We start from the raw sequence: 17,468 nt of genomic DNA, 5'->3' as shown, positions 1-17,468 counted from the left end.
ATGATTAGTATTGCACGTGCTCCAGAATATAGGCATACAGTCTCTATTAAAAGCATTTGGTTTTTCTAGAATTTAACAGCACAACTATTAATGTAAAGCAAGCTCGATGTGGCAAAATCCTACGCAGCTTGAAAACTCAGCAGTAGGAGTTGAAATCAGCCTGCCCAGCTGACAAGTGACTCAATACTAAAGTTTAATTGTCTTTGCTGTTTGCCAGTAACTAGAAGCAGGTACTTATCTACACCTCACCATGCTGGTTCACCAGCATTTTTCAGTTGGGAAAGTAACTACGTGAACTACAGTGGCTATGCTGGATGAAAATAGGTGTATTATCATTGGCATTTTGGGCAAGCCTTTGGCATTTTACTGCTCTGGCTTGGCACACAAAAGCATTGCACTATGTGTGAAGAGATCAGCCAAGATGATGAGATGCTGGCCTCCCTCCAAAATTTCAAGTGGCTTACACCCAGTATCGGCTAGAAAGGCACTTGTTCACACATAGGTTGACATTCTCAGCTTAGAAAAGCCTGGGAACTTACCTTCTTTCAGTCACTCACACTCTTACACACGTTTACAAATATAAAAGTTGATTTCTATTATAAAACACTGTTTCCAACAGGAGGCTAAATCATGAACTAAACTCAGAGAATAAAGATTACTGATTTATGTGATTGAATAATATTCCATGTTTAAATTTTGAGTCATGAAACAGTGGAGGCTTTGAACCCTGAGTACTAATGTATTTTAGTTAAGCTCTCAATTTTTCAGTTATGTCATTAATATTTTAGAACAAATAAAATCCCCAGGAAATTATAAAAAATCATTTCAATCTTTCTGTCTATTGTCTCTCCTCACAAGCCCCCTACCAAACCACTAACAGGTGGGAAATGACTATGTTTTATCTCCTCTATTTTTCTCTCTTCCCAAGAACTGACTATGAATAGGAAAATAAACCAGCAATGAATGGGAGGAGCCATGAGATAACTGATCTCCTGAAAAAATCAAGAGCAAGAAGTAGTTCTCTGAAGAAAATAGCTTCCCTGTGGTAAATGAAGAGGATATTTTGCTCCACACAAGGCTTCTTGATTAGAAGAAACTCTGTTCTATGAAACAATAAACCTGACAATGCATTAATAGTTAGAATACTGGGGACCACTTCAGGCCATCAGTGGCCTTGGGCAAACCACTTGACCTTTTGAAGCTTCAATTTCTTCACCAGGATTCAGTTTACTTATTTTTAAGTACCCTCATACACCTGAATTCTTTATCACAACCTCTGGACTGCCATTTGTACAATGACTTTGCTATTGCACTTTCCTGGAAGAACTGGGGAATCAAATTCTCTCACTTTATCCTCTTATTTACAAATCCAGTGGTGAAGCCAAGATGGTGTTCATGCTTCCCTGTGCCTTTTTCAGAAGGAGAAATGTGTCTTCTTTTCCACACTATTGAGTTCTCTTATGGCTTTTAAAATTAGCACAGAATATCTGTAATATCAAAAATACATAGAAATGTATTTGCCACCACCAATAAACGACTGGATAGCACTCTCATTCCCTCCATTCCAGATCTTTGCATCTTTTTAAGATGTCATGGCCCTAGACAAATAATATTATGTTTTGACATGGTATTTTTTTGGTATAAGCCACTTTAGTATATAAATATACCACATTAGGATGGTAATTCTTAGTACTTATTTATCCAGAATTGCCTTGATGCTCCTTCTTGTATTCAAGGTTCAGGAAAGGAAAAAATGCTTCTATACTAAAGGAAAAGAAGAAAAAATCTCTTTACCTACCCTATATCAGCCTCAATCACAATTAATAACCATCTAACTACTTTCCAAAGCAGTCTTTTTCTTTAACATTACATTTATCACACCACAAAACAATGACCGTCTGGATCCTTTGAAATCCTGATAAGGCATTCTTATCTCTTATCACTAAAGTCTTAACACTTTCAGAATAAATCATATTTATAATAAGGAAAGAAAATTTATTATAATGGAGTAGGTCTCCCAGCACCTAGAATAAAGTACTAATTGAAATAGATCAGAGGATCTCAGAACTATAATAGCTGTTACTTATTTACACAAATCTTGTGCTTCCCTGGTAGCTCAGAGGGTAAAAAATCTGCCTGCAATGTGGGAGACCTATGTTTAATCCCTGGGTTGGGAAGATTCCCTGGAGAAGGAAATCTCCTTCCAGTGTTCTTGCCTGGAGAATCCCACACGCAGAGGAGCTTGGCCAGTTACAGTTCATGGGGTCACAAAGAGTCATTCACAACTGAATGACTAACTCACACACACACACACACACACACACAATATGCCTTTAACTTGAGCCGGTTTATTCTGTGGCCAAATAAAAACAATTTCTAGACAACCCAGGTTGATTCATGGTCAGTGTCCCAGGAGCCCTGGCTTCATTTCTCCTTTGACTCTCACACCTGCATTGGTCTTGCATTCACTTGACTTGAGGATACTGAATTTATTGTGGAATTTTGACCCCATACACTTACCTCTTGGATACATTTTGTTGTTAACCCCCAATTCTGGACACAAGTGGGCATAAACTCAAGTCTTATTCTACCTCAGGTCACAGAGGAAGTGACTTTCCTGATCTAAGTCCAATCCCAGAGCCAATGCAAAGGCAGGTCCTTTGTTTTATGCTCTGACAGTAGCTTAGTGGTCCTCTTGCAGAGGGATTGGCCCCTGTTCAGCCACCAGTAGGATATGAGGCCAATCAGCCCACAAAGGTTATGGCTGGGCACTGGGCTAAATGTACATATGAAATCAGTACAACATGACAGACCAAAGAATGCGGTCTGGCTGGGGATTTCTGAACTAGTTCTGTCAATTCACTTAGTGTGCACTTGGCATATTGTTATAAGGAAGAGAAAAGAAAAGGAGAGGAAATAAAAGTGATTCCAAATATAAACAGATTCATATCCACTCCTTTATTAAATATTTACCAATCCAGAAATCATCTTATATTAGTGGTTCTTTTGTTACACATTGAAATCACCTGTAAAGCTTTAAAAAACAAACAAAAAAACAAATTCCTGGTTCCCTCCTACAGATTCTTATTTAATTTGTTTAGGGAAGAGCCAAGATATAGGAATATTTAAATATCCAAATTTAGAATTCAGTACTTCTCGAAATTAGTGTATAAAAATCACCTGGCAATTTTGTATATTTTGTTCACACTTGCAATTCCTAGTGTCAAAATAGCAACTGAATCTACAAATCCTGATTCTGGAGATGAGCACTGGGAGCACGGAGAGATTAAATAATGCACATAAAGTCACAGAGTCAACAGGTGGCAGAGTGGGGATTCACACTCTGGTGTCTTAGCTTTGGTTCTTCTATCACAGAACAGGCCTCCAGTTTAAGAGAAGATCTTTTCTTCTGAATTCCATTATGTTCACCATGGCAAGTCTACCTCTTGCCTCTACTGGGTGTGGCTAAAATTAGTTTAAAAAACAAAATGAGAACTTGAGCGTGGAGACCTAGGTCTAGAATAGAAAAAGCAGTGTCCTTGTGCACACATAAATTGTTTCATTCTTTCGGTGATGTTGAGTGCTAAGTGCGATTGATCCCCTGAAACTTAGTAAGGTTCTCCAGGGGTCCAAATCACAAAACCAGTGTCTCACTTTGAGAACTTGAATTCAAGTGCTCAGATTCTACTTCTGGTAATTTTAAACTCTACACTTACCTCTTTAAGTTATAAAGCTTTCTTCTCTTTAATTCCTGATGATTTTGACTTACTTAAACTACGTAAGCAAAGATATTACATCTTTTCATTCATCTCTCAGTATATATTTATTCTGTGCCTGTTACCATCATTCATGAGTTCTGGAGACAGAGAAAATCCCTAGCCCTGAAAAGCCCAAGGCCTCAGCTGAAGGACAGATATAAAAACAAACAACAACAACAAAGGAGATGGTGGTCCCATCAAGCTGTATCTGAGACCCATGCAACAAAAGTAAAAATTCTTCTTGAAGGATCTGGGAAGGTTTTTCAGAAGATCCCATACAGAGCATGTTCAATGATGTCTTCATGACAACATGCTGGGAGCCTCATGGGGCTGCCTTCTTTTTCACGGCCCCCTCTAACCTGTGTTCTGCTCATATAGTTTAGAGTCCTCCAGTTTTCTCACTCTTCAGTGCCTCTGTTCATCCTGGATGCCCTTCAATTTCTCTTCTTCCTGAATCAGATCTGTACCTCTATTACTGGTTATGCAAGCCTCATCTTTTAATGAAGCCTCTTCTGACCACCACCCAATCACCAGCACTCCCTTTCTGCCTGAACTGTATCCCATCTCAAACTTATATTCATAAAATACTTATGTCATTTTTCCTGAATTGCTACATCTTGGTCTCCCTCTAGCAGACTAGAAACCATGTCTTCAGAGACTATATATCATCTGTTAGTCTCTGTGTATAGATTTTGATGATCCCATAGTGTGCTTTTCGAGGTGATCATCTTCGGTGGTTCATTTGTTCACCAGTTTCCAAATACTTGTATGGATCAGTTGTATTTAACCGAAGAGTACACATAACAATGGTGAAGAACCTGTGTCTGTGATTAACCACAGAGCTCAGAGCAAATGAAACATTTATAGGCAGCAAGAACAGAAGTGAACACAGAGTGACAGAGAAATAAATAGTAATAATTCCTGGCATTTGTACACCCTTTTTCTTACCCCAAATTCTTTCACATACCTTACCAGAAATGCTGAAGAAGCTGACGTTGAATGGTTCTATGAAGACCTACAAGACCTTCTAGAGCTAACATCCAAAAAAGATGCCCTCTTCATTATAACGCACTGGAATGCAAAAGTAGGAAGTCAAGAGCTACCTGGAGTAACAGGTAAATTTGGCCTTGGAGTACAAAACTAAGCAGGTCAAAGGCTAACACAGTGTTGCCAAGAGGACACACTGATCGTAGCGAACACCCACTTCCAACAACACAAGAGAAGACTCTACACATGGACATCACTAGATGGTCAATACTGAAATCAGATTTATATATTCTTTGCAGCCAAAGATGGAGAAGCTCTATACAGTCAGCAAAAACAAGTCTGGGAGCTGACTGTGGCTCAGATCACGAACTCCATATTGCCAAATTCAGACTTAAATTGAAGAAAGTAGGGAAAACCACTAGACTATTCAGGTATGACCTAAATCAAATCCCTTATGATTATACAAAGGAAGTGACAAGTAGATTCATGGGATTAGATCTGATAGACAGAGTGCCTGAAGAACTATGGACGGAGATTCATGATATTGTACAGGAGACAGAGATCAAGACCATCCCCAAGAAAAAGAAAGGCAAAAAGGCAAAATGGTTGTCTAACAAGGCCTTACAAATAGCTGAGAAAAGAAGAGAAGCTAAAGGCAAAGGGGAAAAGGAAAGATATACCCATTTGAATGCAGAGTTCCAAAGGATAGAAAGGAGAGATAAGAAAGCCTTCCTCAGTGATCAATGCAAAGAAATAGAGGGAAAGAATAGAATGGAAGTGTCTAGAGGTCTCTTCAAGAAAATTAGAGATACCAAAGGAACATTTCATGCAAACATGAGCACAATAAAGGACAGAAATGGTATGGACCTAACAGAAGCAGAAGATATTCAGAAGAGGTGGCAAGAATACACAGAAAAGCTATGCAAAAAAGATCTTCATGACCCAGATAACCACAATGATGTGACCACTCACCCAGAGCCACACATCCTGGAATGTGAAGTCAAGTGCACCTTAGGAAGCACCACTATGAAAAAGCTAGTGGAGGTGATGGAATTCCAGTTGAGCTATTACAAGTCCTAAAAGATGATGCTGTGATAGTGCTGCACTCAATATGCCAACAAATCTGGAAAACACAGCAGTGGCCACAGGACTGGAAAAGGTCAGTTTCATTCCAATCCCGAAGAAAGGCAATGCCAAAGAATACTCAAACCACCACACAATTGCACTCGTCTCACACGCTGGCAAAGCAATGCTCAAAATTATCCAAGCCAGGCTTACATAGTACATGAACCGTGAACTTCCAGATGTTCAAGCTGGAGTTAAAAAAGGCCGAGGAACAAGAGATCAAATTGCCAACATCTGCTGGATCATCAAAAAAGCAAGAGAGTTCCAGAAAAACATCTACTTTTGCTTTATTGACTAAGCTGAAGCCTTTGACTGTGTGGATCACAACAGACTGTGGAAAATTCTTAAAGAGATGGGAATGCCAGACCACCTGGCCTGCCTCCTGAGAAATCTGTATTCAGGTCAAGAAGCAACAGTTAAAATTGTACATGGAGAAGCAGGCTGGTTCCAAATGGAGAAAGGAGTACATGAAGGCTGTATATTGTCACCCTGCTTATTTAACTTATATGCAGAGTATATCATGTGAAATGCCAGGCTGGATGAAGCACCAGTTGGAATCAAGTTTGCTGGGAGAAATATCAGTAACCTCAGATATGCAGATGGCACCACCCTTATGGCAGAAAGTGAAGAAGAGCTAAAAAGCCTCTTGATGAAAGTGAAAGAGGAGAGTGAAAAAGTTGGCTTAAAGCTCAACATTCAGCAAACTAAGATTATGGCATCTGGTCCCATCACTTCATGGCAAATAGATGAGGCAACAATGGAAACAGTGACAGACTTTATTTTGGGGGGTTCCAAAATCACTGCAGATGGTGATTGCAGCCAGGAAATTAAAAGATGCTTGCTCCTTGGAAGAAAAGCTATGACCAACATAGACAGCATATTAAAAAGCAGAGACATTACTTTGCCAACAAAGGTCTGTCTAGTTAAAGCTATGATTTTTCCAGTAGTCATGTATGGATGTGAGAGTTGGACTATAAAGAAAACTGAGCACCAAAAACTGGATGCTTTTGAACTGTAGTGTTGGAGAAGACTCTTGAGAGTCCCTCGAACTGCAAGGAAATCCAGCCAGTCCATCTTAAAGGAGATCAGTCCTGAATATTCATTGTAATGACTGATGCTGAAGCTGAAACTGCAATATTTTGGCCACCTGATGGGAAGAACTGACTTGTTGGAAAGTACCCTGATGCTGGGAAAGATTGAAGGCAGGAGGAGAAGGGGACGACAGAGGATGAAATGGTTGGATGGCATCACCGAAGTAGTGGACATGACTTTGAGTAGGCTCCAAGAGTTGGTGAAGTTGGACAGGGAAGCCGGTAGTGCTGCAGTCCATGGGGTCGCAAAAAGTCAGACATGAGTGAGCAACTGAACTGAACTGAACCTTCTTTTATCTTAATAATAATGACATTAAGTACGGAGGACACTTTCTTCCAGTTTAGGGGAGGTGAAACTCAGACATAGGAAGACCAATTGACTTATCTATGATCTATTTATGACTAAATAGGGACTCAAATTGGATCTCTTAATGCTATACCTATGGCCTATAGTATGACATGAATGATGGTCTGATGGATTTGTGCATTTTTGACACATCATTCATTTAATAGTCATGACGTATGAAAGGTACAATACTGATTCTGGTCCTTAAGAACAAATGAATGAAAGTTACAACCCTCAAGAAAGTATAAATACAGCAAGTAACTACACAATTATATCTCAGTGTGATAAGTGTTAAAGTCATGGACTGAATGTTTGTACTGCCCTCCCCCCAAAAAAATTCACATGTTGAAACATAATTCCCAATGTCATGGTATTTGGAGGTGGGACCTTTGGGAGAGAACTATGTCATAAAGGTGGAACTTTCAAGAATGGGATTAGTGTCCTTATAAAAAAGAACCAGAGGACTCCCTTTCTTCCTCAGCCATGTGAAAATACAGCAAGAAGATAACCAACTATCGACAGTAAGAGGGCTCTCACCAGACATCACATCAGCTGGCACCTCAATCTTGTACTATGAGGAATATATTTCTGTTATTTACAAGTCACAGTCTATGGCATTGATATTATATCAGCCGGAATGGACTAAGATAGCTACATAAAGGCATATTTAAAGTGTCATAGGGACTCACTGGAGCCAGTGAGTGAGTTAAGCAAGGAGACAGGATTAGGGGTGATGAAAGAGGGAACTTGGTCAGCCAAGGCTCCCCTGGGGAAACAATGCTTGAAGAACATGTTCTGATCTGCCTTTACACAAAGGCAGAGAGTGGTATAGGTGGATGACACCATCTTTCTGCAAGTGACTGCCATTGCTCCTAAAATTGCTACTTCCCCCAAAGATTAGCTCTCATATCCAAATCCTTCTTCACTGGAAGACTCAATTCTTCCTGCTGTTGGGAGCGTTGTCAGCAGTCAGCTTTTAACTGTGAGCTCCTTCAAGCCTGTCTCAGCTGCTGAGCCCTCTCATCCATGGTCATGCCCTTCTCCACGAACATCCACATCCAATACTAGATCATTTCAAGAATACAAAGTCCTGACCATTATGGCCTAACTCAAGATACCTATGAACGACCATTTTAGTTCCAAGGATCCTTATGATGCTGACTGAGGCTGTAGTATATTTGCATTTCAGCTCAACTTTTCCTTTTGCCCAATCCTACTTCATTCCCCTCCCTTCTATAGGTGTCCATGAACTCTCTTTAATAAATAGAGCAAGTTCTAATCTCCAGCTCAGGGTCTGCTTGCTGGGAAACCTCACCCAGTGACAGTTGGTACCAGGAGTGCTCCAAAGATGTAAGACGGAAGATGGGGTTCTGGTGCTGGAACTTTAGCTGCCAATGAGAACTTCCTCCCTGATGGCAGATCAACAGACAGCCCTGGTGTTAGATGAAGGGCCAAGTATTCACATTATTACTGGTGAACTGAGATGGTATAAAAGTGCAGGAGATGTACTAGCCAGTACTATATGTTGCATTTGACCAAAAGAGGTAAAAGAAATTATAAACACAATGGAATTGACTGTTACTTTCTAAACTCTTTGCCTGGAAGAAAGATAACAAAAGTTGTTAGAAATTAACAGGTGATAAAAAGCTATTGTGTCTTCCCAGTTGGAATACATGTAACTCCATGGCTGATTCATGTCAATGTATGACAAAACCCACTACAATATTGTAAAGTAATTAGCCTCCAACTAATAAAAATAAATGAAAAAAAAGCAATTGTGAAAGTAGAAAGCCTTCTTGGTAGCATATAAAAAGGATCTCTTTCTCTGCTGCAGGAAGTCATAGAAATCAAAGGACCAGGACTAGAATATAATCATCAAAGGAGCCAAACTCTGAATCAAGGCTAAACTCCTAATCAAGACAGATCTTCTATGTTAAGATTAGGGCCCTCGCTAAGAAAAATAGGACCCTGGCACACTGATTAGGTATCTAAGTGGAGGCCCAAAAAATCCAAAATCCTTAGATTCCCCCAAACCCTATATGGCAGCAGAAGTGCCTGTTGCCCACCTATCATCAAAACTCACATCCCACTCCTCTTGCAAGAGGAAATGCAGAGGCCTTCTCTCTGCAGAACAATGTACATCCCTCAGGACACACTCCTACCTCACATGATAGCCACTGGACTGACAGCTAAGATTTTTTTTTTAATTACCACTTTTATTTGTTTTTTGAATGAAGTATTTTTTATTTGCAGATTTCCCAGATGGCACTAGTGGTAAATAATCCCCCTGCAAGGCAGGAGACACAAGAAACATGGGTTTGATTCCTGAGTCAGGAAGATCCCCTGGAGGAGGAAATGGCAACACACTCTAGTATTCTAGGCTGAAAAAATTCCATGACAGAGGAGCCGGGTGGGTGATAGTCCATGGGTCACAAAGAGTCGGACACAATTGAGCATGCGTGCACACACATATTTGATTTACAGCTTCACATTATTTTCAGCTGTACAGAAGAATGATTCAGCATTTTCACATTCTACTCCATGAAAAGCTTTAAAAGATAATGGCTATAATTCTCTGTGATGTATAATATATCCCTGATACCTATCAATTTTATACATAGTAGTTTGTATCTATCAATCCCACACCTTTAACTTCCCCCTCTTCCTTTCCCTCTCCCCACTGATAACCACTGATTTGTTTTCTATGTCTGTGAGTCTATTTCTGTTTTGCTATATATATTCATTCATATTATTGCTAGGTTCCACATACAAAAAATTTTATCATTATCTTTTTCTGACTTATTTCATGAAACATAATAATCTCTAGGTCTATCCATGTTATGATAAATAGCATAACTTCATTATTTTCTGTGACATTCCACTCTCAAGAGGCAGGTCCTGTGGCCTGGTATTCACATCTCTTTCAGAATTTTCCACAGTTTATTATGATCCACATAGTCCAAGGTGTTGGCATAGTCAATAAAGCAAAAGTAGATGTTTTTCTGGAGCTCTCTTGCTTTTTCGATGAACCAGCAGATGTTGGCAATTTGATCTCTGGTTCCTCTGCCTTTTCTAAAGCCAGCATGAACATTTGGAAATTCACAGTTCATGTGTTGCTGAAGCCTGGCTTGGAGAATTTTGAGCATTGCTTTGCTAGCGTGTGAGATGAGTGCAATTGTGTGGTAGTTTGAGCACTCTTTGGCATTACCTTTCTTTGGGATTGGAATGAAAACTGACCTTTTCCAGTCCTGTGACCACTGCTGAGTTTCCCAAATTTGCTGACATGTAGAGTGCAGCACTTTCACAGCATCATCTTTTAGGATTTGAAATAGCTCAACTGGAATTCCATCGCCTCCACTAGCTTTGTTCATAGTGATGCTTCCTAAGGCCCACCTGACTTCACATTCCAGGATGTCCAGCTCTAGGTGAGTGGGAGTGATCACAATTTCATGATTATTTGGTTCGTGAAGATCTTTTTTGTACAGTTCTTCTGCGTATTCTTGCCACCTCTTCTTAATATCTTCTGCTTCTATTAGGTCCATACCATTTCTGTCCTTTATTGAGCCTATATTTGCATAAAATGTTCCCCTGGTATCTCTAATTTTCTTGAAGAGATCTCTAGTCTTTCCCATTCTATTGTTTTCCTCTATTTCTTTGCATTGATCACTGCGGAAGGCTTTCTTATCTCTCCTTGATATTCTTTGGAACTCTGCATTCAAACGGGTATATCTTTCCTTTTCTCCTTTGCTTTTCACTTCTCTTTCTCAGCTATTTGTAAGGCCTCCTCAGGCAGCCATTTTGCCTGCAGCATGACAGGCTTCCCTGTCCTTCACTATATCCTGAAGTTTGCTCAGACTTGTACCCATTGAGTTGGTGATGCCATCCAACCATCTCATCCTCTGTCACCCCTTCTTCTCTCTGCCCTTCATCTTTCCCAGGATCAGGTATTTTCCCATGAGTTTGCTTTTACCATCAGGTGGCCAAAATAGGTTAAGTTGCACCATAACCAATAAAGGGACATAACAAGCCTGATGAGGGAAAGAGAGGATACTTTCTCAGTATACAGGACTCCAAGGGATAGTGCAGACTCAACTCTCTGTACCTGGCTATATACTTTGTGTAGAGAGAGAAGTGGCCTAAGGTTGGATTGCATATATGAACTCATGGGCAGTACCTATTGGCTTGGCTATTAAGGTTTGGAAAAGAAAACAGATGAAGATCAGAGACAAGGAAATCTAGGATAGAAGTATGTGAATGAATATGAGAGTGTGCATATATTATAAAAATCTTTTATCATATGAACACACCCACCAATAGCATCCAACACAGAGAAAATACTAAAGAACTATGTAGCAAAAATGACTCAGCCTGTTGACATCAGCCAGCCTTTATCATTGTCAATCCCAAAGCTAAAAAAATGGGTGTATACACAGAGTAAGCTGATGTGGTAAAAATGAAGGCTATACACATGCCCAAGAGCATGGATTTCCTGTTACCAAGGCTAATTTAGCTATTGGTGCTACTGAATATCCAACCTTCCAGAAACAGAGATCAATATTGACTCCCTGTTATTGCATCATCCCTTGAGAAAACCAATGTGTTACTTGTTTGCCTTTCTTGCTGGCAGGGGTTTAGCCAATATGACTATCCAAGGGTTTATGGAGTCTGATCCACTGGTATGGTATTTCATATATCATTGCATCAGAGAAACCCATGACAGAGAAAACAGATGTGAAAGTTGACCGATAATCACAGTATCCTCTGGGCATATCATACATCTCACTACACAGAAGCCTGATAGAGCACTGGAATATCTCTCTGAAGGCACAGCTGAAGTTTCAGCTCAATGATTTACCAGGATGGAGTGTCATCCTATTAGACTAGCATACACTTTGAATCAAAGGCCTTCATATGGTACTATAACCCCAAAAGAAAAATACATGGTTATAAGAACAGAGGAAAAGGGGGGGGTGGGGTGGGAAGTAGTTCAACCTCTCTTCTTTCCCGTAACCTGCTTGAATACTGTGTTCATCCTTTCTCTGCAGCTCTGCGTTCTGTGGGCCTATAGAGCCTGATTCTTATAAAGAGAACTTTTTTTTTTTTTTTTTTTTACTAATGGATACCGTAACAATCCCTTTGTATTGCGAGCTATGACCACAGCCTGGGAATTCAGGCTTCTGGTGGCAAGGAACCAGCTGGCAAGAGGAGGGGTCAATGTTTTGGCAGGGCAACTGGCCGGTCATCAGGTGGTAGGGCTGCCATTTCACAACGGGGCATAAAGGAATAAGTCTGGCACCTAGGTGATCTATTTGGGCATCTCTTGGTCCTTTCTTCCCAATTATAATGACAAATGGACAAGCACAGCAATCCTGGTTTGAGAAGGGCATTGAGACTGAGACAGAATACTCAGGGTTGAGGATATCGGTTATGCCATCAGGTAAGCACATGAGACAGACAAAGATGGAAGATGAGAGAGAGGAAAAATCTAAAATCAATAGTGGAGGAGGGAGGCGATGAGTATAAGTTGTGACCCTGAGACCAAGCCTTGGGCTGTAGTTTGGCCCACTAACTTCCTGAATTTAGTTTACCCTGAGTTTAGAAGAATCCTAAAGAGCTGCTCCTTAAGTGTAGATTGAGAAGTAATCTGAATAGAGCAAAGAGTAGGCACCACCCAGATCCATACACATCCTACTTCAGTAAGAGATTCTTGTCCCAGCTATTAGGAATGCTGCCAGCAGACAGTCATCAGCTTTCAACCAATCCCTTCAGCCTTTCCTTAGCTGTAAAGAGCGCTCTCATTCAAGGTTATTCCCATTCCAGGTTGCCCACATGTGATGACTGACTGACACTGGAATACAAAAGCCTGGCAATCTCAGTCTAACTGAAGACAAATCTGAAGGGCATAGATCCCCACGGAGTTGATCAAGGCTATTTTTGTGTCTGTGTCTCATCTCAATATCTTCTTCTTCCCAATCCTATTCCCCTTCCCAGCCTTCCTGGAATCTTGGTTCCCGGGATGCTCCATAATACACATTCCATACTCTAAACTCCATCTCAGAGTTTCTCAGTGTACCCTAATCTGCAACAGATGAGAATGACTGTAGAGAGAGATAAAAAATTCTGAGTCATTTGCCTATTGGAGAAAGCAAACACTTTTTATTTCTGAAAGCAGTATGGCAGTAGGGTGTGAAGGAGCCAAGAGTAGCTTTTTAATGGAAGCTTGGGCAGCTTTGTCTTCCTCTCCACTAGAAGTACTGTCAAGATATAAGGGATGGGAAATAGCACTTGGGAAGTGGGAAAGAATTGGCCATGTGACCAACCCTGTACATTGTGCAGATGATTGGTTGTCATAAAGAAAGATGCCTGATAATGGTTTCTGGATTTCTGCTCAACCAACACTTTGTATAAGGCTTTTACTTGAGATGGAAAAGAGACCCACGGAGACTACCCTGTGTCAACTCCAGAGCAAGCCCTGCCATTTAGATAGAATGAGACAAGTGCTCGGGCCTGGTGCACTGGGAAGACCCAGAGGGATCGGGTGGAGAGGGAGGTGGGAGGGGGGACTGGGATGGGGAGTACATGTAAATCCATGGCTAATTCATATCAATGTATAACAAAAACTACTGTAATGATGTAAAGTAATTAGCCTCCAACTAATAAAAATTAAAAAAAAAAAGAAAAAAAAAGAAAAAAAAAAAAAAGACATAGGCATGTCCTTTCCTCTATGCTGACAGCTCTCAGAGGCAGCACTTGACCCCAAAGACCCCAGAGATTCACAGGATCATGAACAAGGAAGCACAGGAATGAGTGTAGCCGTGAGTGCCTTAATAGAGATTGTAACTCGCCAACTTTCCAGCTCAAATGACTGTAATCTTGGCAGACAAGTAGAATTCTGAGGACAGACGGAAACCTTCAAATGTTTATGTAATTTTCTACAGGGGAAGAGTTTGCTGATTCTAGGAAGGGCGGTCCTCCCAAGGCTAGCTAGCCAACTCCGGTGATTACTCTGAGCCTTAATGCTTTGGAAGTTCACCTTTAAAATTTCTTGTCTGAGATTTAATGTACAATGGGCAATTCACTCATTTCCTCCCAGAGGATCTAGCACATGTGACTGTCTCCTGAGAAAGGCAATTATCACCTCAAGGTGGTCTTCCTGAAATGCTTCTCAAATACTGATTTAGAGGACATCAGCCCTCGTGACTATCTCAGGAGGCTAATCACAAGATTGGGAAACAAGCATCCTGAGGAATTTTCACAATATTCTTCTCAGTGAAGCAGACACAACTTCAAAACCCAGAAAATGTTTTCCCAAATTATCTGATTTTCATTTATTTCCAGGATACCAGAATTTCTGTCATTTTGGTATTATCATCTGTAAACTCATTTCCTTGGTAAACTCATTTCCTTGAGGCCTGAAATCATGTTTACTTTCTATTATAAATACACAAAGCTATCCATACTCAATACTTCATGGCTGATATGGTAAAGAATCTGCCTGCAATGCAAAAGACCCAGGTTCAATCCCTGGGTCAGGAAGATCCCCTGGAGAAAGGAATGGCAACCCACTCCCATATTCTTGCTGGGAGAATTCTAAGGACAGAGGATCCTGTGGGCTACAGTCCATGGGGTTGCAAAGAGTCAGACAAAATGAAGCAGCTAACATATACACACATCCATACTCAGGTGGCTCCTAGAAAACTCATATCCTTGATTTGTGGATGGGATCTTTGAAAGCTATATTTATACTGAAAAGGAACACTGAAATGGTGGGTGAAGGACTGAGAGAATGTGGCTCCAAGAGTTTTTTTTTTTCTCTGCAGGCAGTGATTCTATTGCTATGTATCTCCTTTCTGTAGGGTTCTGTCCAGTGCTGCCTCCTCCATAATATACTTCTCATCATCCCAACCTGATTAAACCTTGTGTGTGTCTGTGACTCAGGGTTCTTATTCTTTTATCACAGCATTTACTATAGAATTCCTGTTCATGGCTCTCAACCCACTTCCTCAAGGACGAGGACCATGTATTCTATATCTGAGGCTTCATTAGAGTGCCTTGCATATATTAAGTATTGCTTAAGTACTGTTGAAATAAATCCAAATGATGGGATTGTGCTATAGGAATGGTTCTTCCAAAACACAGAAGAGTGCAGAATCGGAGGGCATATTCCCCCTTGTTTTTGATAAAGACTTAAGCCAGCTCTCAGGATTTCTACATAATTACTTGATGTTGGCAATTGGTCTTTAATTTTCCATCTCAAAATTGAATGCTTATTTTTCTCCTACTTTTCAGTAGAAATAATATAAAAAATCACAATGGTAATGTTTGTGAGATGTTCTAAGGTCTTTTTAAAAAGTCTTCAGATATTGTTTCTCTACTAGAATAAAAGTCAGTTTTTCTGGAAGGACGTTCACATCCATAAAAGCAAATGGAAAGGTGAAATCATGAGGGAGTTTATATATTGGCAATAAATCAAATAAGGCTGACCTACACATGTTAGGGAAATATCAAAAGCCAAGAGATTAGCTAGAGCAGCTTGCTGCATACCTGTGTAGGTGGGCACACCAGTATCAAGGGGTATGCTAGCAAAGAGCAGGAAGGCAGTTTGAATGCCATGTTATAGAACAAAGGGAAGCACTCAAGTTGAGAAATATAATAATCGTGGAAAAAACTGCACAAGGTGAGCCAAGAGCAGTTCTGAGGAACCTGAGCTGTAGGTGAAAGCATCCAGGTTGGGAAAACAAGAAAAACAAATCTCAGAGAGGAGGAAGAGGCAGAGAGAAGCTTAGGTAAATATTAGTCAAGTCAGGAGAATGAGCTCTGCCTGGGAATAAGGGCTGAGTTCATCTACCCACGGGCTGAGTTCACCCCAAAGAGGATATAATATGGAAACCTGCCTTCATACAAGTCAGCTTCCCCCACCCACTACAAACAATGCAAAGTCCTAGTGAGGGACAAAGAAATATTTTTCAGCTTTTGATGGGAAAAAGAATGGTTATTTTTATGAAAATCAAAATTTATAGTGTGAAGATGTAGAGATGGAAAAAAATATGCCTCAACTTGAATTTGACTCATAGCTAATGATATGAAAGGCAAAAAAAAACATGTGATGGTGACATTTCCTGTAAGATGTCATCATTTAATTGCTCCATAGTTTTCACCTGATGGTACGAATTCTTTCTTTCCCACTTAGTCTTGCTGCAATTCATACTTCCTCTTATCAATCTTGCTGCCACAATTGCAAAGGCTCAGAAAATGGGGGCTCTCATAATTTCTCCAAATCCCATCTCATTGCTCTTTTTTTGGGCATCAGAGGTAACTGACCCAGAAGAAGGCAGCTAAGGACAGGGAAGAGATGCAGTGTTTGAACCTCAAAGACTCAAACAAAATTCTTCCCATTTAAAATTGCTGAGATCTAGAAAAAAGTAATAATTATCCATTGCACCAAGTTCATGGTAATAAATTGGCGATTATAGAGAGGGACAAAATTAATGACTTTCAATTCCAGGTTCTACATTCTCCTTAGTCAACCTCTGGGCTTGACCTAAAAGGAATCTTTCTCACGGAAATGAAAGCATGCTGAGACACGTCAGAGAGTATTTGGTGTCCACTAAACAAAACCCATTAATGATATGTTAGTGTTACAGGTTCAAGGCCACTGAGAAAGATACGTTTTCTTTCCAAAACAGTAGCATCACTGTGCCTTTCTATTTTTGTCCAGATTTTTGTTCCACTGTTATCTGGAACAAGGATTATAGAAAACAAGGTGTTTCACAGACTTATAATGATACTTTGTTTGCTATTCCTGGGCCAGGAGTTTACCAATTAAGTGCTTAAACTGATTGTTATAAAGTTTAAGAAAACAAAAAGCTGAAGACAAAGAATGACAAAGTCTGAACTCTGAGATTTGCTATTTAACGTTCTGCACGGTATATAAAAGTGATTTCACTTCCTCTTCCCAGTTCTGGCATCCAGCTGGCCCTGTGTTAAGAATCTTAAGCATGTTAACCACACCACACATCAAAGAAATAATTATTCAGTATTTCAGGACTCCATCCCACTGACTCAGCAAGCTAATTACTATGTCCCATCTCACTCCCCAGCTACTACCGTGTTGAAGGCAAAGGGATTAAAGAGCAAAGCATCCCAAAAGTTGACCACCAA

At 40.2% G+C, this 17,468-nt stretch overlaps 1 long non-coding RNA gene across 1 annotated transcript in view; it reads right to left on the bottom strand.

The window, feature by feature from the left end:
• Positions 1 to 1,692: 1,692 nt before the first annotated feature.
• Positions 1,693 to 17,468, bottom strand: part of LOC110152711 (uncharacterized) — a 55,529-nt gene continuing 39,753 nt past the window's right edge. The window contains exon 3 of the long non-coding RNA XR_002318469.2: positions 1,693 to 1,764. This is a non-coding gene — a long non-coding RNA (uncharacterized lncRNA). The remainder of the gene's footprint in view (positions 1,765 to 17,468) is intronic.

The sequence above is a fragment of the Odocoileus virginianus genome, chromosome 14, assembly GCF_023699985.2.
Source record: "Odocoileus virginianus isolate 20LAN1187 ecotype Illinois chromosome 14, Ovbor_1.2, whole genome shotgun sequence".
In the NCBI taxonomy this organism is placed as follows: domain Eukaryota; kingdom Metazoa; phylum Chordata; class Mammalia; order Artiodactyla; family Cervidae; genus Odocoileus; species Odocoileus virginianus.
The sequence above is the reverse complement of the archived record's forward strand: the minus strand, read 5'-3'. Positions and strand labels throughout refer to the sequence as shown.